Raw genomic sequence first — 25,465 nt, 5'->3', positions numbered from 1 at the left:
ATACGACCAGTTGCTTTGGAAAGGAGGAGAGCTCTATGGCTGCCTTTTAGCTATGGGGTGGAAAGAGTCACTTTTTGAAGACCACCCCAAAAATACTGGATCTGCATTCAGTTCATCCTCAAACAGCCTGAGGAAATCAAATTAATCCCTGCCTTGAAATGGACCATGCAGGGAAGAATAGCTTCTTCCCATCACAGAGAATTTGATATTTATTTAGTGAGAAGAAAGAGGATCCAGGCGCCACTTCAAAAAAATGATCTGTAAATTTCATAAAAAGTCTCCATGGTGAGGGGGTTATTTTTACCTCTCTTCCTTGCCTAATTAATATTTACTGATTACATGTGAAGTGGGACAGCTTCAAACTTGAGAGATCTTTTCTTGGAAGTACTTTCTCTCTGAGTGATTGACTGAAGCCTACATCTCTGAGAGAGGCAGGAACAAGACCTCCATCAGTTTTCCCAGGAGCAAAAGGCATGTCCTTTGAGAATCTGAGACTGGAAACCAAGGGGATGGGTGTCAGTCAGTCTCAGCTCCCTGGAGAAGATCTCTGTGTGCTAAGCCTGCAGTGATCTTCTGTGTCTCTGAAGTGCTATGGGTCAAGGAGCTGCTGCTGGTGCACCTCACTGCTTTGTCACAGCTTTGGGCAGTGTTTTTGCCTTCTCACACAGCCTGGCAATAGGGTTTGGACTTAAAAAGGTGAAGACCTCCCTCTCAATGCTCAGAGGTACTCCTTGAGTTGAGCTGCACAGCTCTTTGTCGATGTCAGCCATCCCCTCAGCTGTCCCTTGGCCACATGAAGGACACCAGCTTGGCAATGGCCTCTCCAGTGCCCAGCTTTGCTTCCCTTGAGTATTCACTACAGGATCCAGCCAGATGGCTCTTCAGGCCACATCCACATCACCTTGATGTCTGCAGGCTGAAGCTGCCATGGGAAACAGGGAGGCTGCTTAAACCTCCAGCTCTTGTTTTGAAGACCCACTTGTAGAGACAGAGACTCTTGGCCAGGAGCCAGGCAAGCTTCTAGGAAACTGTTCTCAGTGAAGAAGGCAAAAAAGACCCAGAAGCCTTGGAATCCCAAGATGCAACATCCCACCACAGGTCTTATTTTAATATGAAGGCTTTGGTCTTCTTTAGATAAATGTCCCCACAATGTAAATGGGTTCACAACCTGAATTGTTCTAGAAGTGGAAAAAGGATCCCAAGGAAAATGTGGATAAATACGCAAGGTACCAACCAGTGCAAATGCTGTTTTGCATATTTACTAATTAAACAGTAACAACTGGACCAACTGCATGCTGTCAGACTATTTAGCAATACTGTAATTTTAAAACCCTTATATAATCTTGTTTAGCCTAGTGGCTTTTGAGGTGTATATCTGAGGTACTGACCCTCCTTACAGATGTTGCAGAAAATGCTACAGCAAGCACATCAAAACCCAGAAGGATATTAATGTAAGTCAATGGGATGCACTGTGACCTCCTGCAGTGGTTTGGCTGCACACAGGTTCCTCAATGCTTTGGCACTTGGGTTTGTGTGCTGGGCTTGCCAGGGATGGCCTGTGCCCACTAAGTACCTGTTTCCTCCATTAACTGGAGCCAAGTGATCATCTCACACTGCTGGCTTTAGTCTTTATTCATCTTTAAGCAGATTAATTACATCTGTGCTATCTCATTTAGATATCCAGCCACTAAGCTCTGCACAGACAATGAAGCCACCATGAAGTCACTTTAACTCCAGCTGCAATAACCATATATGCTAACTGGACAAAAAATTCTTGCCGGGTTGAGGAGCTAAAAAAATGCAGCCTGATTTCCCCAGGAGCCAGCAGAGTGCTCAGATCTGATGAATTCAAAGGATCTGTAGGTTCTCAGCACTTCAGAAAATGAGTTGCACCAGATTTTTATAACAGAATGATGCCATGCTGCACTTAAAAATAAACATTTCCCCCTCCTGCCCCCTCTCTGTGTCCCATTTTAACTTACTTTTTTTCATTTGACTTTCTCCATAACTTTCTCGGTATGAGCACAAGAAAAAGAATAATGCTAATTTTTAATTAGAAAGTAATCTTTCAACCTACATGTAAGCAAGGCTTTAAAACCAGGCAAAAAAAAAAAAAAAAAAAAAGAAGTTGCATGGCCTATTATCCTTAGTTAGAAAATAAATATGCAAACTATGTCACCATATTCTTCATAAATATCTTTCAGCTGTTCTTTTTAATAAAGAAAAAGATGAATTCTCTTGTATTACTCTGAGTTTAAAGTAGCTCAAATGTTTGGTCTACAAACTTTGACAATGTCCCTTTAAGTTTTCTGATTTTTGTGGAAGATCTAGCCCTGGGGTTTTTTGGCTTAGACACAGTACTTGTCAAAACCCTTCAGACTCTTACTGAAGTGGCTGATGCTGTTCTAGAGAGTTTTTTCTTAATATTCTTCTTTTTTTCCTCAGTATGACTTATTTCCAGTTCCAATTTAATGAGAAAATATGATTGTGTCAGAATTTTTCTTTGGAGAGAATTTTCATTTTATGGATCTGACAGATTTTCAATTTCATGCTTTGATTTGAAGTTTCTGTGATTCTTTTCCTCTTTCATTTTAATCTGACAGTCTGTGAAGCTCGGGGGATCTATTCTCAAATGGGTAAAGCAAAAGGGTTTGCATCAAGAGATCTGAATTCTATTTCTGGTTTAATCTCCAGACTTGCTATGTAATTTCAGCAATATGAATATACAGGTCTGCACGTTTGTGTGTCTGTGTGTATTTTGCTGGGCTGTCCTATAAATACATAAATAGGCATTTAAATAGACAACTGTGGGCATAAAAGGCAGTAATGACTACCCCCTCTCTTTCAATTAGTGCTTTTGAGTATTTTAAGCTTCTTGGCTGTGAAAGGAAAAAAAGAATAATGCATGTAAACATGATGGTATCAGTTAGGGTGCTCTCTTCAGCAGTTGAATTTTGACATATTTAAAACTAACATTGATTTGCCAAAACTTTTTGTGTCTGTACATTCATGCAATCTCCTAAACACCATTTTATTTCAGCAAACAGGTAGGGAAGGCCAGGCTGCAGGTGGTTGCTAAAACAAGTTTAGGTTTCCTGGTCAGTCACTGAGAGGTTCCAGCCACTCACAAATAGGTGCCCTGAGAGCAGACAAATATTGCCAGAGTTTCCTGTTCATCTGATGCAGAGAAATTTAGGTGCTTCTGTTCCACTGAGCATACTTCCTTGGGAGACCTTCAAAGACATACTTGTCAATAGGGAAATAAGGTGGTTACTTTAAAAAGACTATTTCATTAGGTGCCAAAAATGTAGATGCAAATTATGTGCTTATGTTGGCTAGATCTCTGTCACAGAGATGTAAATATTTGGCTCAAGTGTCCTTCATCTGGTTCTCATCTGGTAATCATTAATATTTTTATATTTCTGTACTCATAGGTGAGGGGTTCCTAATTTATAGAGGTTATCTGAAAATTAAAAAAAAAAAAAAAAAAAAAAAAAAAAAAAAAAAAAAAAAAAAGAGGCCAGTGCAAAATGGACAAAAGATCAAACTGTTGAGCATTGAAAATACTGCTCCATGAAAATTAACAGTATTCCCATCCAGGCTTAGAAACTCTGTGCTGCTCTTGCAGGCTGTGTCTTGTATTTGTAATCAAGACCAATGCTTTCCTCTTCTAGCTGTCACACAAAACTGGGAAGGGAATGTGGAAACCTGCAACTTTGCTTTCACAGTTCAGCTATTTTCTCACTCATGAATTAGATAGGAACTATGGGACTGTTTACAATTTGGTTATTACCTGAAATGTGATCCATGTAATTGGCCATAGAATTCATATCTATTCTCTCTCAGACCAGAAACAATTTCCAAGATTATAAAAGAGGTTTTAGTCTTCTACCACCAGCCTTGCTAGTGAGAGTCCCCAGGTGATGACTATCAGTTAAGTTTTCACATGATTTTTATTTTACAGGCTTTTTATGGCAAAAACAGACAAACAAACAATCAAAAATCAACAAAAAACCCCAAAACACTCCAAACCCCAAAATAAGAACAACAAAAACAACAACCCCCCTAAAGCAAAACAAACAAAATATAATAAAATTCATCTACTTTAATGTTGGTGGAAAGTGCATAAAAGGAGATCTGATACTATAAAAGAGAACTTGCCATTGTTTTAAAATAACGGTATTTTATCAGCTACTGCTTATTCAGATGTGATCTGTGTCACACAGAACTTATCAGATCTGATGAATGATCTGATTGATTTTCATTCATATTAATTTTGAGGGGAATAATAAGCATGTAAGAAGAAACAGATCTCTTCCACCTCTGGCTATATACACATAAATTTAGGCCATAGAAGAGACTGACTCAAATCCTGTCAGGACCTGAAATCCTGAAAGAATTTTATTCTTAACCATGTGGAGGGACTGTTCTTTCTGACATGTTTACACAGTGTCTGCTACAAGCAGCTGGAGTATAAATGCACATGGTGCACCATGAAAGTAATATTCTTCAGTGAAAGGCACTGCATCTAGGAAGTAATATAAGCTGAGAGAGAAATCAACTTCAGAAGAAATATAAATTCACACAAAAATGCTATGTTTTAACTAAGAGCCTACACATTGTTTCAATAATAGTCTTTTTTAAAGCAGATATTAAAAATGGCTGCAACACTGATAACCTGTTGCTAACATCAGAGACAGAGAGACTGAGGAGGGAGCAGATCCAGCAGCACCCTCAGCTCTTGGCAGACCCACAGAGCTGCGGCAGAAGGAGCAGAGTGGCATAAGCATGGCCCTAGGGGGGACTTTCTTAATCCTCCATTAAGGTGAGGAAGTTTACCTTCAGCTGGGAGGGGGATGCTATCTTGCTTTTGCCAAATTTGGCACAAGATAAAGGTACAAATGCAGGTAGTCATTAAAAGCACATGTATCTCATGTTTTTACAGTAACTTACTGCACTGTAATTTCCTGAAAATATGCTGTGTATGGTAACCTACTTAATTATGCTACTTTATTTTTCTTGAAATATAATCTCTTTTTGGTTTTGGTTGGTTTAGCAGTAGTGTGGGGAGGTAGTGAGCAGGGATGGTTTTGCAGTGGGAGAGAGTTATATATGTGTCCAGTATTTTTAGGAATTTATTTCTTATTGCATCCTTTTTCTCAGCCAGCTGTTCTCCCTTCTCACTGAGCTGTGTTCAAAAGGCTGGGTAAGCTGGGTGTGAAGGGACCCACTCAGAAACACTGATACTGCCCAGCCTTGACATGCCCCACGTGTTGGAAGGCTTGGCTGCTCAGTGTTGGAGCAGCACAGCTTCCTGCAAGGAACACCCTTCCCCTCCCATAGACACAACTTATTTAGTCCCATCTGGTACAGGAAACATTTAGAGAGCTTTCTTTCCTCCTGGCAATACAATTGCAATTTATTGGTCTCTAGTAAAACCATCACACAGTAAAATCCATCAGCTTTTCAATTAGAGGAATTGCAGATCAACCACCCTCTTTTCATATCCTCTCCAGTTCATCCCCTGTGTTTACTCATCATCATTGAAGCCTTGATGCCATTGCTTGTGGAAGGTTTCTTTGGTTGGCTCCATAAAAAACGCACCTCTTCCAGGAAGGTCTGAAATCCCAGCCATACTGACTCTTGCTGAGCAGGAACTTCTGTGGATGAAGAATGGGGTTTTCTGCAATACCAAGGACAGACACTTTCTAGGTGCTATTAGTTTCAGAAACAGTTCCTTTAAGCACCACAGGAATGCTTCTCTAATAAAGAGCATTGCAATGCTGCTGGAATGGCTGCCCATTGACAGCTTCTGACCCTTTTGGGTAGGAGTGGTGTCAATTAGTGCTCACCATCAGCAAGCAGGGAGTTTGCTCTGAGGATGCCATGTGCCCTCTCTCTATGGTCTCTGTGGAAAGATGGTCACGTGAAAGGACAAGATCCCCTTTTTGCTCCACAAGGGGATGAGCATCAGGGTCGCAGCAGCTTTTTGTGATGGGATGCTAAGACTTGGTACTGTGAGCCTGCAATGTGTACAGGGATACAACAGTGCTGGGGGACAGGCCCTGAAGGTGTGGGGCAAACTGTCCTGTTAGCAATGGCCAACATTCCTCTTGAACCTTATTTTAGATGGTGTCTGGGGTGGATCTCAGCATGAATTATTATGTTGTCAGTGTGGAGGACTGATTTGATAGCACAAATGCACCTCAAGTTGTTGGGATAAATCATCCTGTGGAGGTATTTGTGGCTCCAGGTCCAATAAAGAGAGCTGAGGCAGCCTGGCAGAGCTCTGCACCCTGCTTTCAGACTGCAAGGTCTGAAAGAGAGGAGCCCCACTGGTGTCTCAACCCTTTCCAGCCTCCACAGGTTTGATTTCTCCCCTATTTTACTGTGTCTGCTGGGACACAAGCCAAAGCCACACGGAGCTGGATCTGCTCCTGATGTTCTTCATGTTCCCACTGTTCATCTCTAAGGCTTTGGGTTGGCCCTTCAGAGGAGCTGAGGCCAGCAGGGAAATTTGGAGCTTGATCAGCTTCCTGAAGCAGGGGGGAGTTTAGATTCAGTGGGTTGTTTCAATCACATCCCCACCAATATTTGCTAGAATAAAAACTCATTTCTTTCCATTAGCTCAACTTGGATTTGCTGTGTTGGTGGTCTCTTTTCCTCTATTTTCTTTAAGTGTTTCTCTATAAACTTAATCAAAACAAGTTTCCTAGATTTGCTGAGTGATTCAATGACATTTCCTGACTGCTGTCTTTCATGAATGCTTTGCCTCTTCCTCTCTGTCCTGCAAGGATCTTTAACACAACCCTCTGAACTCACACAGCCCCAGCCCCTCAGTCTTCCCTTCATAATGCACTGAAACAGGGCTGAAGTAGGCTGGATCATTTGACAGAGTAAAGCTAAAGGGTGTCTCTCTCTGCTGCTCCAAGGGAAAAATCCCTTTCCCTAACACTCAGCTCTGATTTACAGCTCATGTTCTATGTGACCATCAGCTCCAGCTCCCTGTCACCTCTCCCTTCTTGTTAGCTGGCTGTTTTCCAGACAGTGGCTCATGATGTCTGTCCTGAGGTACCTCACAAAGTAGGAAACTCGTTGTGTCACTCTGATGGGTGGTGTTAGAGGTGGGAAATGGTGGCTTCCCCCTGCCCCAAGCCTGGGTGGAGGCATGCCTGCGGTTCAGAGCTCAGGGTGCAGATCCCTCCAGAACCCAGGGCTTGCTCTCCAGAAAGGTCCATGCAACCTCTTCTCCCATCCTGGATAACTGTGGCCTACCTTTCTGCATCCTTTTACTGCTCTCTGATGGAATGAATGCCCTTCCTTAACCTTGCAGGAATGTGAATGCCTACTGACTAGAGGGGATGTATAAAACATGTCAGCCTGTACATAATACTCTGTGAGGGTGCTTACCTGGAGACACTGGGGCATGAAAACTACAGTGTGCTGCTGGGGAATGGCAATATTTATTGGTGGCTTTAGACCTGACAACCTTTTCTGGCTGTCAGAGTGGCAGAGAATAGAGGCAGAGACAGATTTGTGTTTCATTCCTGTTTAACTACCAGGAATTTATTGTTCAATCATTAACATCGTAGAACCTCCTTCCTCCAAAAGCTACAATTATTAGAGGGGAAGGAAAGCCCTTTCTGCTCTTTCCTTCTGCTTTTTCCTCTAAAAAAACCTAAAAAGCCCAAGCTACATATCCTGTGGAGTGTTTGTTTTGTTTTAAAAGTCTTTGCAACAAGATGGAAAAAAGTGTCGGAAAAAAGTGTCAGAAAAACGCAGCGGTTGCTTTGTGTCTTTCCTTGTTTCATTGTGTTCCAGCTGACCAGCTGCAAACTTTTTTCATGCCTTCATTGTTGTTTTTACTGTCAGTGGTTTTATTGCTTGATTTCTAATCAGACATTTTTTGCAGGTGTACTTCCAGTGGTAAATCAAGGCTGCCCTTGGTTCTTTGATCCGGGTCTTCAAATAATGAAACCGAGCGCTTATCTCTCCCTTTTATCCAGGTGCCTGTGTACTTTGCCAGTGCTAATGAGTGCGGTCTCACAGCACCGAGGAGACCAAACTGTAGGTAACCATTGTCCCCATTTAAGCGGAGGTACAGAAGGCTCTCCCAGCACAGCAGTGGTGCAGCCAGAGCAGCACACCCAGCTCTGGCTGCCAGCACAGCCTCTCTAGCCTGACTCCCCCTACTTTGACAGTGACACAGACAGCAATAGCAAGCCCTGGCAGGTGCCATTGTTCCTTTGTAGATAGAAACTCTGGTCATAATAATGAGAACACATGATGAAGAAGCATGTTTCATCTTTGAAGTGCTTTTCAATAGTAGTTCTGTAACTTCCCAGGTACACACTTTGCCCTGTGATCCCTGCTCAGCTTACTGAAACTGCTTATCTGCTTTGCTCTTAATAATTACTGCCAGAGCTCAGGACATTTTCCCTCCTGGGAACTAAGGGTGTGCATGAGACAATGAGGGCAAGTCAAAAAAAGAAAAAGGACTACAACATCTCCCATCTCCATCTCACTGTTCCCAGCCTGCTGTAGAGCCCATGGAGAAGCCTGGTGCACAGCAGATAACAGATGGAGACACAGGAGGCTTGAAAGGGATGACCCATTCGAGGCTGTGGGGCAAACCAGTAGGAAAAATAGCTGTGTTGCTAACAGGAGTGGGTAATTTTGGTGAAGCTGCCCAAGCTTGCCCACTGAAATGCCACCTCAGGAGAAATGACACAAAAGTTGGCTTTTAGTAGTCGTATAATCTAGTAGCTGTTTCATATCCACTGCTGACATGTTTTTTCATACCCTCCAGAACTTATAATTCAAATTCTAAGAAATGAAAGGTTGTATACTCCTTGTTATGGTGCAAACTGTGTCCAGGTATAGCTTAATGTGCACATGTGATTTTAGCTGGAAGTATGGTTTCACAAGGCACCCCAAGCTGAATCACAGATCTGCTATTTTACTGCTCCAAACTGGTTTACCTTACAATCAGACGAGTGCCAGAGCTGGTGCAAGGAGAGTCAGGGAGGTGGGGAGTGGGTAATGAAGACTGGAGTCTGGAGAAGAGCATAGAGGGGATCCAGGATGGAGGAAAAGAGGCTCTCCCCTCCTGTAGCAGCAGGCAGCTTCTGGTTCAGCTCATCCATCACCAAGCCCTTACTGACCAGAGCAGTGTCTGGACAGCTGAGTAACCTCTACAGCTGTAGGGGGAAAGCTTCTGAAGGACCTCATGGCAAGCTCATTGCTCCAGGCTACCATGGTGAGGACTCAGAGACCTGCAAGAGAGGTGTCAGCTTGGGAGAGAACAAATGCAGCTCTGCTACCAAGATCTCGCAACAGCAATTAGTATTATAGGTTGGTTTTGTACTCCCACAACGAGGAATGCAAGTTTTAATGAATGCACTATAAAAAGTAGGAAAAATAAAGGAAAGAAAATATGACCCATGCTGGTTCAATAACGTAATAAATACTTAATGGATAATGATTCCAAAGCAAACCCAAACCAAACAGGATTGCAGAAAGGTGGGAGAAAATGCAAGTGCATCTGAAACAAACTGGAAGACTGTGACATTCTTAATGAGGTCTGAAGAGAGGAAGGTAAAGAGAGGAGCTGGTCAGAAATTTCTGCAGACTCTCCCTCTAGAATATCTCATAAAACCCCACATAGCTCAAATTATTTTACTCCATGACACACATCATAAAGACAAACCTATTATTAATGGGAAATTTTCCTGATATGAAAGGCAATATGAATTTGATTTTGTTCTTGCCATGTTTTCTGAAATGACAGCTAAAGATGGCTGAATTGCCTCCAAGTGCCAGACAGTGGTTACTAAGGAGTTTTTTTTTATTGAGAAAATTATTATATTCCTTTCCACTATAATAAAATTCTTCATAACCCTCATTTAAAATGCTAAGACTTCCCAGGAACGTCGTGCTCTCCTGGAGTCCAGGCAAACCCAAGTAGTGTGTAGAGCTGTCTGTGTATTTCAACATCTTTGCAATCCTCCTTTAAGAACTTGTGATTTGAATAAGCCCAGGAGTGTCCTGATGCTTCTGAGCTGATTCTTGTGCTGCTAATCTTTGCTCCACTATTTTTAGATGATTTTCCAATCTGCTTGCTTTTCAGTTGCAAACTCACTCAAAGTGACGGCTTATTTATGTGGTCTGGGAGCGTTTGCTGTGTGCCTGTCTGTCAGTCTGAGCTCTGCAAACACTTCCTGACAGAAGAAAGCTCCAGTTCCCCTTGTCCTTGGTTCCCTGCTGTAGGAAAGGTCTCCATGGGGCACCTGACCATGGGGTGCAGGAGGAGGAGGGCAGAGTCCAGACCCGTCTCTCACTCCCACTATGTGCCCCTGCTGCCTGCCAGTAAAAGATAATCAATAAATAGTATTCTTCATGGTTTCAAATATTCAGAAAGAGTGAATGGTCCTATGGGAGTGTGAATGCATTGTCAGCATACAGCAGTGCCCCCAGCCATGGCTGCAGAAGAGCCCTTTGGCACATGACAGGGCCAAGGAAGGTGCCCTGGACCACTGACAAGCTTTGTTTTGCCATGTGGCACCCAAAGATAGGCACACAAATGAGGCCAGAGGGTCTTTGTGGGCCCAGACCCCCTCAAGCCCATTTTTGTACAGATGTGCAGTGAGCACAGGGTAAAAAATTATAACTTGTTTCCAAATCTATTTTACTCCTGCCTGCCTTTAAATAGTAGCAAACCAAAGACTGATTGCTGGAACTCAGTGGGTGCAGGAGCCAGACTGTTGCATCCTGGCCACCTGGCCCCATGGATGCTTTGGTGGTGCCATGGAATCTACTTCTGCTCCCAGATGAAATAAAAGCCTCCTCAAGAGTAGTGATACCCTGCTGCTACAGCCTTAAGGGACAGAGAGGGGGCTTGAGCCATGAGGGGATGTCTGCGTGTCTGTTGTCCTTTTCACCATCTGAAGTGCTCACAGATCAAGAAATGAAGATATAATACATCAAAGCTTTATTGCAATAAATAGTTGGATGGATTCAGAGCTGCCTTCTGTGTCTGAAGAATAGGCTCCTCAGGCTGCAGCCTCTCAGTGTGAGCTGCCAGTGGTGAGTGACATCTGTGTTGGCACTGCAAAGCAAGACTGCCATTCTGCTGTGAAAAAAAGCAACATTTCTTTATGCAGGCAGGCAAGTTTCACCTTGACTTAAACTAGGACAACTCATGCAATGTTTGCTGTAGGAAATACAGTGAAAACAAACCTGTGATGGCAGAGAGATGGGCTGGATGGTTTTTGCCTTCATCTCTGAGTCTATAAAAGTGAGGAAATCTCACTTGGGGTCATATCTGAGCTCTCTGTGGATATTCACAAATCTGTCAGTTTTTGCTCAAAACAGCCCTGAGCTGTTCAGACAAGACAGTTCAAAGCCACCCTCCTTCTCTGCTGGAGGAGTCGAGAAGCAGCGGAGGGTCAGGGGGGCGTGTTTCAGCTACAGTGCAGCAGTTTGTATTTCACACTCCCATGCAAACTGTGTGGGTTTGCACTTTTAGGAAATGGGGCTGCCCTCGAGGAAGAAAGAGAGGCTTATCTGAGCTGATGCTGTGAATAGCACTTGGCTGCTATAGCTGCCACTTTTACTTAAGGCCAACATGAGCTCACGTGCTTTACACTACTGCAGATGCTGTGAGTGTTGCAAAAATTCAACAACTGCTGACAATATATCTAGGGATGAGCCCAAACCAAAGCAATTCCTTGAATTTTGAATACTGAACTTCACTAGAATGCCAACTGCTATTTACATAGGGTACAGGCAGAATCTTAAATCTCAAGATTTTTACAGCTAAAGTCTTGCTTAAAAATAGATCCAAAGTAGCCAGCCTAAACCCCTCAGTAATTTGTTTATCTGTTTTTTTTTTCTTTCATATTTGTGACTCAACAATCTGGCAGCAAAAGGCCTCAGTTATTCTCATTATACAGGGTAGTGCGTTTAAAGAAATTGGACCCAATTATGTTGGTTGTGTTTATCTTGACAAACTACCTCTTCCAGCAAGGAATTACGGAGCCAATATAGTTCCTAAGTGATAAATATCTCTAATTTCCTTCCAAACAAGTGCTTTTTGCCCAGAGAAGACTGGCCAGAGCAGCAGGTAGATGAGGCCATCTCCATCCTCTGTGCCAGCAGCCACCCCTGTCCCTTGGCAGACTGCCTTGGCACCTGTCTCCATCGAGGGTGCACAGGCCACCTCTGGCCTGGGGTCCCTGGTGCTGAGAGAGTTATGGAGCAAGGGCTCACCACCCACTGAGGTGTGTCCTGCACTTGGCTGCTGCAGCCTCTGGGAGCCCCAGTTTCACAGACTGTCGGGGTCAGCTGGCGAGACCCCAGCAGTGTGAAAGGCCTTTTCCCCCTAGTGGGGCAGCTGAAGAAGAGGTCTGGAATGAGTGAAATTGAGTTTTCAAGGTTGTTTATATTTTCTTATCTATAATAGTTTCTCTCTGATCTGCCAAGATCCGGCTAGCACAGAAGCCATGGCAGTTTCTGCTGAGTCTCGGGCATCTCCGACATTATATACCTAAAATTACGTGTACCATGTTTACACTTCCTGTACCAATACCTAAAATCTACGTTGGACAGTGTGTCCTTATCCTAGACCAATAGAAACATGTCACCATCACACCAAGACATGGAAGACAAGAAGAAGGAAAAAAAGGCTAAGACATGTCCAGATTCCTCCATCTTGTACCCCTGAATTACATTGTAAAAAAACGCCAAAATTCTATTTTTCCACCCTGTGTCAATTCACATATTACACTTCTCAAACCCTTTTGGCTTGTAATTCCTCATACAGAGCTGGCAGTCTCTCCCATGGGCAAAAATCAAAGCCACAGGTGTTTTTGACTTCATGCCAGGGTCTCTGAGCCCCCTGCCAGAGTCATTAGACATTCAGGGCAGCCAAAGGGATGTTCTGGACTCCAACAACAGCTGGTGAAGCAGAGGGGATAGGGCTTGGTTCACCTTTAGGACTGTTGCATGCTACAGGAGAGTCCCAAAGCAGATCATGTGATGAGAAAAATTTGTCTGTCTGTGGCATTATCACTTGTCTGTGCTGTATGCAGGTAAGCACTGACTGACAACAGGAGCCAGCGAGGACATGTGAAAACCTCAGTACAGTAAAAGCACAAGCCAGTGGTAAATTTACCATGCCAAGTCATGGCAGTGCAGCAAATCCCTTCAACCAAACACAACAGGCTGAAAGGCTAAACAACTATTTCTTGGTGCATCCTCAATGTTTTCATGCGCTTGTACCAGGGCTTAACCTTCACAGATGAAGCTGCTCACTGGAGAACGCACACTTGCAAAAAAGTTTACTGCAGAACCTCTTTGTTCCCATATCCCCTCTGATCAGACCTTAAAACTTCCTTGTTCTTTCCCTGGTAGCCCATTTACCACCCCACCAGTCTGCTCTCCCTGTTCAAGTACCTGCTGCTGTCTGCCCTCCCCTGCAATGATTCTGAAAAATTGGTTGATCTGGGAAATGCACATGTAAATTCCCTCCAGAGAGCAGAAATGTTTTATTTCAAACCATGAACTTGGATTTAGAGAAGCTGGGTGACCCCTGATAAGATGGAAATTTGTAGAAATAGGTATGTGTTTTTAAAGACCATAGAAGCTGTTGGCATAGTTATTTTCATAACCCTAATTTTGGGTTCATTCCTCTCTTTAGGAAGGGAGTCCTATTGAAAAATAAAATTAGAAGATGTGATGGTAATGTTGGGAAGGGTAGTCTTTGACAGGAAATAAAAATAAGGACCATGAGAAATGATGCCATCAAACAGGGTTGTTAAAGAGTCAAAGAAAAAAACAGGAATGTAGAGAACTGTAGAGAACCACTGCTGTCAGTTTCCCTTCCCTTCCCTTCCCTTCCCTTCCCTTCCCTTCCCTTCCCTTCCCTTCCCTTCCCTTCCCTTCCCTTCCCTTCCCTTCCCTTCCCTTCCCTTCCCTTCCCTTCCCTTCCCTTCCCTTCCCTTCCCTTCCCTTCCCTTCCCTTCCCTTCCCTTCCCTTCCCTTCCCTTCCTTCTTTTTGAGCATGTGCTATTCATAGACTTCAAGGCTTCCTAAGTTTTCAGTTAAAATGAGTTCTAGTGCAAAAAGTGAAGTCTACCTATGGATTTATTACTCTAATAAGGAAAAATGATGGAATGTCTTGAGTCAGTAAACCCTGCCCAGTGCACATACAACCCATACAGGTAACAACTGACAGTTCATCAGGATCAGCAGGAAATAGGCAGGGGAACTGGGAGGTGGCAGTGGCCCATTTAATTGTGTAAGCTGAGGAAAATGGAAAATAATGTCAGAGAGGAGCATCAAGAATGAGAGGAAAACAAAACTTGAGCATCCTTTCAATAGGCATGACTGGTAAAAAAGAGTTTTTTAAAAACTCTAGTGACATTCAGAGATATCCAAATCAAAAGCAATAAGGGGCTGGGGGCAGGTGGTGGGGCAAGATAGGGATGTGCTGGCAGGCTGAGGGAAAATCAATAGCCATAAGCTTGCTGAAGCTCATAAAGCCCTGACTTCACCCTCCATATCTGTCATGCAGACAAGACAAAAGCCTTCACTTTTTAAAGCCTCTCACATTCAAGTCCCTTTAAGGCACCTCATAGTGAACAGGCAAGATGTAAAGAGCTAAGGTTGCAGACCACTCTGGGAATGACCTAATATATTTACTTCTGGAAAATTTTATTTTGAAATTACAACTAATTTTATCTGTTGAAGATTTTTACATGTTTTAAATTAGTAATTATTTGCATATTTTGGAAGAAACTGCATCAATTTTCTTTTATTTAAATGTGAAGATAAAATGGAGCTTTCCTGGTCCTCCACTCAGCACCAAATCAGGGAGTATTAACCAGCATGCAGTGTATTTCTCATTCAAGCTCATTTGGGCTCTTTTTTTTTTTTTTTTTTTTCCCTAGAGAGTTTTGGCCTCTTCAGCTGACATTACACACCAATCACACCATCAGTGCTGAAAGCCAGGCTAACATTTGTGGCAGAAGCTACTTCTCAACTAAATCCCCATGTTTGCCTTGATAAATGCCCATCATTCTTCAGTCCCAGGACCCAGACCTTGCAGTTGGTCAATGGCAACATTTACCAACTGCAGTAAAAGCCTCATCTGAGCAATCTTTACTTGGAGAGGCAACTGGAACAGCAACAGCAACCCATGGACCACATTTTCCTGTGGGAGCCAAGACACCCAGAAGCTCAACATTGGAAGGTGGAACTATTTAAGTCAGGAGACACCTGAGCTCCTGGAACCTCATTCAAAAGGGGAAGCTAGTGGAGGTGATAATTATTTGAATGAAGTTCCTGCTGAAGTCTCCTGTCATCTAGAGCTTATAATTGAAAGGGAATTTAGCTCTCTACCTCAAAAAGTTTGTAAGCTCAAACAAAATTTTCCAACAAATCCCCTAAGTTCTTCAAAGATCAAGTGTAAGAGCTGGGGAATTTGTCGGCTAGCTCACTGAAGTGAAGAAAAAAATAGGAAAAAAAAGAGAAGGGTTTTTAATAAATAAAATGCAACCAGAGTAATAAAATAAGCATAGCAGATTCAGTATTATTTGTTTTTATACTAATTTTGTGCTGCCCTTACAAACTCAGTATACCAGAGCTTTGTATATTAAGAAAATGTGTGCAATATGGAAAGAATTAAGGACGTGTTGCAGAGGTTGCTTCAGAGGAGGGTCGTTACTTTTGGCAGACTGAGGAGCTGTCTGGAGTCGAGGAATGTGTGTGTCAGCTGATTAAAGACCACAGAAGTGATTAGTGAGGGAGCCCTTAACAGCGCTGCATGTCAATGCACATCTTGAGGTTAAGGAGTTAATTGCCTCTCTCAAAACTGTGGTTTCAAGACTTCTGTAGACCTGGGAAACAAACCCAATGGCAATTTGAACTTGATCCACAGTTTTCAAAATTCATTTCACAAATACAAAGGCTAGATATGTCCCCTTTTAATTCCTGCAGAGCATTTTAATGCTGTGTTAAACAGCTAATTCTGTGAAGAATGAGGCAGCTATGACCCACACAAGTGTTTACCCATCACCTCCCCTGTTTGCTCCAACTTTCTATTTTCAGGAAAGCTTTTCCTTGATTTATGAAGTGCACTTCTCCAAGAGTTCAAGTGTGTGTACCTTCCACAAAAGTGCTGATGTACAGCACGTCCTTCAAAATGCCCTTCCTGCCCCTGGGAAAAAGCACAGGCCATTCTTCCCATCAAACCATCCTCTTCCCACCCATATAAGTCTAAGGAATAAATATTGTCCAAAAATTAACAGATCAAAATTTTATGGACTGAAGGAACAGAAAGACCTCTTGATGAAAACGCTCTGGTGTCTTTATTGCATATACATGAGAAGCTGGAGCACTTCCATGTAGTAGCTCTGCCCGTACTCACCCTGGTGGGCACTGGATATCCTCCAGCCTGGCCAATGCTGCCTGGGGAGCTGTCCTGGGAGTGCTGGGTGCCCCTGGCAGCCTGATCTCTCACCTGGACCTGGACCCACACTGCTCACACCCAGGCTGCTGCTGCTTTTCAACCGAAACACTGAAATGTCAGCATTGAGAAAAGTAGGAAACTAGGTAGTCTTCCACCAGAGGAATCCCAGGCCATTTCCAGCTTTTAGAGCTGTCCCCAGACAGACCAAGGAAACCAGGGATAAGACACAGATATTTTTCAGACAAGATGTTCCCAAGGCAAGTGCTGCTTATGTCCCCCACTGCTGGGAGTGCTGCACTGTGCTGGCCCAGTCTCGGGGTATGCAGGTATTGCTCTCTGTAATGCAGTCTGTGAGCAAATTAAATCCAGAAAAAAACCCAACTGAACAGAGGAAAAATAAACATTTGTTCAGGTCAGGCGATCTAATCTGATCACATTTTGCTCAGCTCCCCAAACAAACCAGAAGGATACATGATAGACATGATCTATAATCGAGTGGATCTTTTCTTACCACTAACATGCAGGCATCATCAATTCTACCTAGGCTGAGGCCAGTTGGCTCCAGGTGAAGCCCTACCCTCAGCCAGCCTTGAGTAAATGACCTTTCCCTGTAGCTTGGGGCCTGCAAACCCTGATCCACGCCCCTGCACTGGCTGGCAGGCTGGGAAGGAACAGAGCAAGCTAACAAGCTCAGGCAGTGCCTGCAGAGAATCCATATTTTCAAACAGTAGATGTTTGCAGTGATGGCTGTGGCTGGGGACACTTTGTGTCCCTGCCAATAGTTGCTTAACACAACTATGAGTTTATGCACCAGCAGCTTTAAACAATAGGAGAGGTCCTTCATGACCTCAGCTAAATCTTTAACCTGAGAAGGGGAGAGCAGATTTAATGTGCACAAGCAGCTGCAGATTCAGACGTTTATTTCAGTTGTTTTCAGGGTTTTTTAAAAAGCTGGGCCTGTCTTCTCTAGGTATGAGTTTTTCTTGAGACATTCTGCATTTAATTATCAGCTGGGATAGGAGGCTCGCAAGCACAGCTGTTATTGCAATATTTCAGTGCTTTGACTTCCAGGCCCAGACGGAGTGAGCTGTGCAAAAATAAGGAATCGAGAGTAAAGCAAACTTTCTCAAACTTTCAAAGCAACTGGATGTGAGAAAGAGACTGGGATGGATTAGGAGAGCACACGGCCCAGCTGAGCCGATGAGTCACGGTGCCGCCCTGGCCTGACACAACGCTGTGTCTCCACCACGCTGTGCCTCCATGGTGTGACCCACGCTGTGCCTCCATGGTGTGACCCACACTGTGCCTCTATGGCCTGACACCGTGCTGTGCCTCCATGGTGTGACCCACGCTGTGCCTCCATGGTGTGACCCAAGCTGTGCCACTCTGGTGTGACCCACTCTGTGCCTCCATGGCCTGACCCACGCTGTGCCTCCATGGCCTGACCCATGCTGTGCCACCCTGGTGTGACCCACTCTGTACCACCCTGGTGTGACCCACTCTGTGTCTCCATGGTGTGACCCACGCTGTGCCTCCATGGTGTGACCCGCGCTGTGCCTCCATGGTGTGACCCACTCTGTGCCTCCATGGCCTGACCCACGCTGTGCCACCCTGGTGTGACCCACTCTGTGCCTCCATGGTGTGACCCACGCTGTGCCACCCTGGTGTGACCCACTCTGTGCCTCCATGGCCTGACCCACGCTGTGCCTCCATGGTGTGACCCACGCTGTACCACCCTGGTGTGACCCACTCTGTGCCTCCATGGCCTGACCCATGCTGTGCCTCCCTGGCCTGACCCACGCTGTGCCTCCCTGGCCTGACCCACGCTGTGCTACCCTGGTGTGACCCACGCTGTGCCTCCATGGTGTGACCCACGCTGTGCCTCCATGGTGTGACCCACGCTGTGCCTCCCTGGCCTGACCCACGCTGTGCCTCCATGGTGTGACCCACGCTGTGCCTTCATGGTGTGACCCACGCTGTGCCTCCCTGGCCTGACCCACGCTGTGCCTCCCTGGCCTGACCCACGCTGTGCCTCCCTGGCCTGACCCACTCTGTGCCTCCATGGTGTGACACCGTGCTGTGCCTCCCTGGCCTAACCCACGCTGTGCCTCCATGGTGTGACCCACGCTGTGCCTCCATGGCGTGACCCACGCTGTGCCACCCTGGTGTGACCCACTCTGTGCCACCGTGGCCTGACACCATGCTGTGCCTCCATGGCCTGACCCACGCTTTGCCTCCATGGTGTGACACCATGCTGTGCCTCCCTGGCCTGACCCACGCTGTGCCTCCCTGGCCTGACCCACGCTGTGCCTGCATGGTGTGACCCACGCTGTGCCTCCATGGCCTGACCCACGCTGTGCCACCCTGGCCTGACCCACGCTGTGCCTCCCTGGCCTGACCCACGCTGTGCCTCCCTGGCCTGACCCACGCTGTGCCTCCCTGGCCTGACCCACGCTGTGCCTCCATGGTGTGACCCACGCTGTGCCTCCCTGGCCTGACCCACGCTGTGCCACCCTGGTGTGACCCACGCTGTGCCTCCATGGTGTGACCCACGCTGTGCCTCCCTGGCCTGACCCACGCTGTGCCTCCATGGTGTGACCCACGCTGTGCCTCCATGGTGTGACCCACGCTGTGCCTCCCTGCCACGCACAAGCGCCAGAGGAACGGCTCCTCCACACCGTGCTGCTCTAAATCCCTCCGCAGCGCTGCGTAAGGACTTGGCTCTGCCCTCACTTGGTCAAATTGCCTTCATTCTTTTCCAGGAGCCCATCACAGATAAAGGCCTTCTTTGCAGAAGGTATTTGGCTACCGAGTGCAGACATGGGGACAGCATGGGCTTGGCTTGGCTGCTGATCCTTTCTCAGCCCTGGCTGCACAAATGGCCTCATCACAAGCCAAAGGAAGGAATTAGTTTGGGGTAAGACAAGATGTTTTCGCCAGGTTGGTGTTAGCTCGTTTTTCTCCCCGGTCAGGGTGGCAGCAGGGCTCACGGGGCATTGCCATGGCAGGAAAGGAGCAGCTGCAGGGCTGGGAAGGCAGAGAGCAGTGCTGCTGCACGGTGGTTTGAGACACAGGAGTGACAGGCCATGGTGAGGTGCTGGCAGCCCTCTTGTGCTCACCAGCAAGGTGGCACAGCAGGAGCCTGCCCTCCCAAAGTGCCCTTCTCCCTTAGTGCAGAGGGAGCCCAGGCAACTAGACACCAGAGCTTTAATTCCTAACCAGCTGAGAGTTTAATTCCTAACCAAGGAAGGTTAACTCTACCTCTCATGACTTCCCCAGACCACAGAAAAGGATCTAAATCCAGATTTACGTGGCTCATGCCCTAATGCCTGAACTATCTTTCCTTTCTGGATGCAGGCATCTGAGAGCCAGACTCTCGTCTGCAATGTCAGTGGCAAAGAACCAAATACTATGATAGCAAAGACAGCCTCAAACACTTTTTCCTCATAATTAAACAGATTATTTCCTTAGCATAATATTTTATGAATATAACTGTAACCCACCCCATTAATACCTACATTTACTAGCAGCTTCCTGTCAGGGGCTGCTGCTGCCTATCCCACTGTGTGGGATATTGGCTGGCAATGCTCCAGTCAGTCCCACCAGTTTAGGTTTCCCAGTTGTCTTCAAGCTAACTCTGAATAAAGTCCAGGTCTCTATTTCCTTGTCAGCTGGTTACAGATAAGGGAAAGGCATCCTGTCTCTCTTTGGGGGCCAAAGAATCCAGTCCATAAGCTTAAAGGAGTGGATTTCTAGTAAGGCAGGATTTCAGACAGCTTTGTGGAGCACTCCCTATTGCCTGTGCAAGAAAATAATCTCTTTGGCTGGCTCATCCCATATTAGCTTCCTGATGCATCTCTCCTACTCTTGAGCTAGGGCCATCCATACTTCATTAGTTCACTGAGCCCTGTTGCACCTGCCACATATATGTTATTAGGTCACTGATGATTAAATAATTCAGTGTCTCTGAAAAATTACAGTCCTCAAAAAAGTGGGTTATGTGCTGAGGCCAATCCTGTTTGCCTCAAAGATCACCACTCACCTGCCTCTCTAGGGCACAGAACACAAGAACCCAGTTTAATTAACCATCCCTGGAGAAACACTCAGCTAAATAATTATGATCAGCTTCTACCTAAACATGAGATACATGCAGGCTACAAATCATAAGCAAAATACAGCAAGGAATGCTGTTCAATTTCTTTTATAAAGCTGGATATGGTGGCCAATGCAGATGGGATGCCCCCATTTCTAATGGGACAATATTATTTTGTTAGAGAATCACACACTGGTTGAACTGGGAAGGGATCTCTGGAAATCCCCTCAAGCAAGGCCACCTAGACCTGGCTGTCCAGACCCATGTCCAAATGGCTTTTGAGTATTTTTAAGAAGGGAGTCTTTAAAACCTCTCTGGGCAAATGTGTTATTCTCATAGTGAAAAAGTGTTTCCTGATGTTCAGAGTGCTTCAGTTTGTGCCCATGGCCTCTAGTCCTGCCACTGGACACCTAACAGTCCCAAACATTCTGGCAGTCTCCTCTGAGAAGGTAAGCCTTGGTCCTAAAAAAAAGTACAGGACACACAGGTTTAGTCCCTTGCAATGGGTTCTTGGAAGTCACAGTTACTGAACCCTCCACTAGCTGAAAGATCTTTAGGCTACTACTTATACACTGAATACAATGCTTTAGGATGGGAACAATGCTGTTGCATGAGTATTGACAGCTGAACAGCACTGCTGCCTACTTGTTCTCCCAGTATTGACTGCATTTCTTAAAGCTCCAGCTGTTGGAAGCAAGGGATTAGAAAAAAAGCTTAGCTTTGATTCAGAAAAATCTGTGGTCAAGAATTAAAAAGGGGCCTCGAATAAAAATTCAGGGGTCACAAGTCACATTACGCAGACTTCCCATTTAATTTTTAGATCTCATTGTTTTTTAGCTCACCTCATGGTTTTGAAATCTGGATTCATAAATATCATTTGCTGAGGCTTGTCACACCTTAGCCAACATGACACAGGGAAAGTGAAAATCAAACCTCTTTTAGATAAATTTTTTTTTCCTACTAATTTCTTACGGTGCTAAAGAACTTCTGGAATTTAATTTAATAGTTTTGCCACTTTGTGATGTGTATTGACTTTGCCATTTATTCCACCCAGACAATGAAAAAAGACCAGTCTCTCTGAGTAGTGTGGCTACCCCTGACCTGCAGTTACTGCTGTAAACCTAAAGCACTTGCCTGCAGCAAACTTACACATACAGCAAACAGGTTCACGTCTCCCCTGTGTCACCCACTTCCCACTGCAGTAAAAGATGCGCAATAAAACTGCTGCCAGAAAGGAACTGCTACAAACACATACATCTAGGTTGAGGATTAACATAAATAACTTGTGCCCTTCTAACAGATGAGGGGATTATATGGTATCCTGTTGTGTAGGCAGTGCATATATCAACCTCATTTCTTTTAGACAAAAGCTAAATTTGAGGCCTGAATTATTACTTCTTCCCTAATGACAGAAGACAGCTGCATAAGGCAAAATGTGCAGTGATGTCTGAGCACAAAAATGAGCGCAACCCTCAAAAGGCTTTGCAAAATTCAAAGAGGAGCAATAAATACTCCTGTTTAAGGGAAATAAAAATTGAGACATCCATTACTTTTATTAGGACTGATTTTGTTATCGCACTCCTCTCCTGCCTTTGATCTCGCTTCTTCTTCCTGAGATTAAAAAGATGAATCTGCTAATGAGACACCTCAGGATGTAAAATTACCTGCAAGATGGTCCTTCTCCTTGGGAGCTTCCCAAGCCCATGCTCAGTGTCTCCATTGCCATAAATTCCAGAGTAACCTGTGAGCTTGGGATTTGCCTTCCCAGGAGATGCACACAGCAGTGCCGCCACCCAAGGGATTGGAAACCAAAGAGCACAAGGTCAGAGGACAGTTTTTATCCTTCTGAAGAGACATCTTTTATTAGCAGTATTTTTCAGGAAGACACAGGCTTTCAGTCAGCTAAGGCCTGCCTCTCCAGCTCTCGCAGAAAGCAGTTCTCTGAAAAATGCAGTTACAGAATGTACCTGCTATGGGGCAGGGTGGCTCACACATGCATCTGATGATTTAGAAAAATATTATTACTTTAAAATGATGCTTCAGGTATGATGCAAACATTGCAAAAAGATTGAGAGACAGAAATTCACACTTGTCTCCTACAAACTTGTATAATTTTATTTACAAATTCTCAATTCATTAGTATGATCCTACCATTTCAGGATGCTAGCTGATGTTTACAGGGCTGCCAGATAATGGGGAAAGAAGAAAATAAGAACTATAAACTCCTGGATGTCATGATGCTGTATTTTACAGTCATTACTTTAGAAATGAGATGACAACAAAATGGCTTCAATTTGGCTACCTTACTACTACTACTACAAAAAAAGTGAGAAGCAATAAAACCAACTAGAGATGAAGAAATGTCTGGAAGAAGACAGGCTGAACAGATGGGAATTCCTCTGTCTATACTGGAGAAAAATAACAGAGGAGAAAAAAATACCTATCAAATAATGAACTGCAAAAGGTAAAGTAAAGCAGAAACTTCTGTAAATATGTCTGTAAGATCTTACACTGCTGAGTGTGCATTACAGGTATTTCCACTGAAGGCTGAGAGAAATTACTGTGGTCAGAAGTGAAGCAGAGGCTGCCCTTGATCATATGCTTCAGGTTCCAGGGATGCCAGAAGAAACACCAGCATGTCAGCCAAGGCAGTGGTCCCCCAAACTCTATTTACTGAATTGGCTTTGACAACTTTAGGGCTCTTCCCTTTTCCTCTAACACTTTTTAGCACTGCATAATGTCAGAGTGACATCTTGAATGAGATGGGCCAACCTAGAGCTACAGCCCTGTGTGTCCCGTGCTAGTGCTGCTATTAGTCTCAAATACCATTATTTCTGTAACTTCTCCAAATTATGTCATGTACTCTCAGGTTTCTGGGCTCAGTTGGAGCTGACCATTTCAATATTCAGCTTGCAGAGCTGCAAGTCTACAGTAAGACCGTGTCCATCCAGATGATGTGTCATAGAGGCCCCTTGCTTCATCACCTGCAGCCAAAGCGCCTTCCAGAGTCAACTAAATCAGAGCAAAGCTGTAAACCCAACCATACATTTATACAGGAGAACAAAAGCAAGATGAGTCCCCCAGGTTATGGGCTGAAAGCAGAACCAGCCAGTAAACTTTGCTCAGCCTTCCCAGTTGTGTCAAACCAAGCAAGTGCCAAATCTAGAAAACAAAGCAATGAATCAAACCAGAGAGAAGAGTAATGAAGTACAGCTGAGGATCCAACTCATTAAAATATGAATCAGGCTGTTAGATTTGTAACTAAGGTGAGGGAAATTAAACTGTGTTTTTCTTCCTCAAATTAGAGCTTACCTATGGTGGTAAAATTCAGAAAAGGAGGAACACGCTGCTGGCCTGCCTTCACCTCAGCCCCTGCAGTCCAGCACTAGCCCTGGAGTCCGCCACACTTGACCCAAACACCCCTAACTTGTTTACTCTCAGTCTGACATTGCTCCAATTGTCAACTTAATGGCCAGATCTAACTGGAACATGACATACCTGTAGCAGTTTGAAAGGCTGTATGAATAAATGTATTACTATTTTCTCTAATATGAGTGATTGGGTGAGTGATAGGAGTAAATAGTTTGTAGTGAAACGAGAAGGTCAGCTCCAAATCAGAGACCCTAAAAGTCCTGGGTTATCAGAAGTTCTGGCATGCTTGGATCGAAGTTCCTGAGGATTTTTGCAGCAACAAATTCATAAAGTGCAGCCCTGAGGAGGCAGCTTCTGAGTAATAAAACCAGATATTTGGAGAGCAATCAAAGCAACAACTTTTTTTTTCTCCCCTATGTGATATGGTACTACATGCTGGAAACATACCTTTCGCAAGAAGGGTTTTTTAATCCCAAGAGACATTTTGACTGATAGCTTCAGGTGACTGATGCTTCTGGCAGCACTGGTTTCTTCAGCATCCAAACTGAGGCACCCAAAAAGGAATGCTTTTTCTGTTGGCCGAGAGTGGTGTCCCCAATATGACCCACTAAGAGGGCCAATTACTTTTGGAAGTGCACACCTCCTTCACCCAAGATGGTTACTCTGAAGGGAAACTGCTGTAAGAACTCATTAATGAAACAGGAAGCCATTATTTCTGACCAAGTATACAGTGTCCTTTACAAATAGCACGAGGCTGGAAAACAAATCCAGGTGAGATCATGTGCTGGCCTTTTCCTCTCAGATAAGAGTCTCAAAACTGCAGTAAACAATGTGTGCTCTTATCAGTCTGCTCAACACTGGTATTGCTGCCTTAACACAACCTAAACCTGCGACAGACAGCACAAACTACTGAATTCCTTCAGTGACCTTGGGAGGGAATAACTCATGTATCAGGTGGCAGCCCTACTCCAAGCATCCTGGCAGCGAGTAGTCCAGCAGAGCATTTTTAAGCACGTTATCCTTTTGTGTGGCCATGGAGCAAGGTGGTGGAGGCACACTGACTTCCCTGCCACCTCAGGAGCATGATTACTCTTCCAGAGTCAGGTTTTTTCTCCATCGTGGTCCTGCCAGAGCTGACATACTGCCTTCTTCTCCTCCTTCCTCCTCGCTGGGCTCTGGATGCCATTTGCTGTCACAGGGCTGACACACTATCCTGCTCTGCTCCTGCTCATCTCTGGAGGGCAATGAGGTCCTGCTGGAGGACTTGTGACAGTGAGGCATTACCTGCACATATGTCAGCTGTTGCACCCGTTTTATTGAAAACTACAGCACGCTGATGAGCTCCTACATGAACCAAGCATGGCATGTAAAAAGATAACATTTCTTGTGGGAGCAGCCTAGGCTAAGGAAGCAATCTCCCCCTTTCCCTCCCACAAAATCCAGACTAGATGCAATATATAGCCTTAGTCTTGTCTAGCCCATCACATTTCTGACGCATAAAACATCTTCAAAACGTCCTCAGATATTTT

This window comes from Lonchura striata, chromosome 2 (genome assembly GCF_046129695.1).
Source record: "Lonchura striata isolate bLonStr1 chromosome 2, bLonStr1.mat, whole genome shotgun sequence".
In the NCBI taxonomy this organism is placed as follows: Eukaryota; Metazoa; Chordata; class Aves; order Passeriformes; family Estrildidae; genus Lonchura; species Lonchura striata.
The sequence above is the reverse complement of the archived record's forward strand: the minus strand, read 5'-3'. Positions refer to the sequence as shown.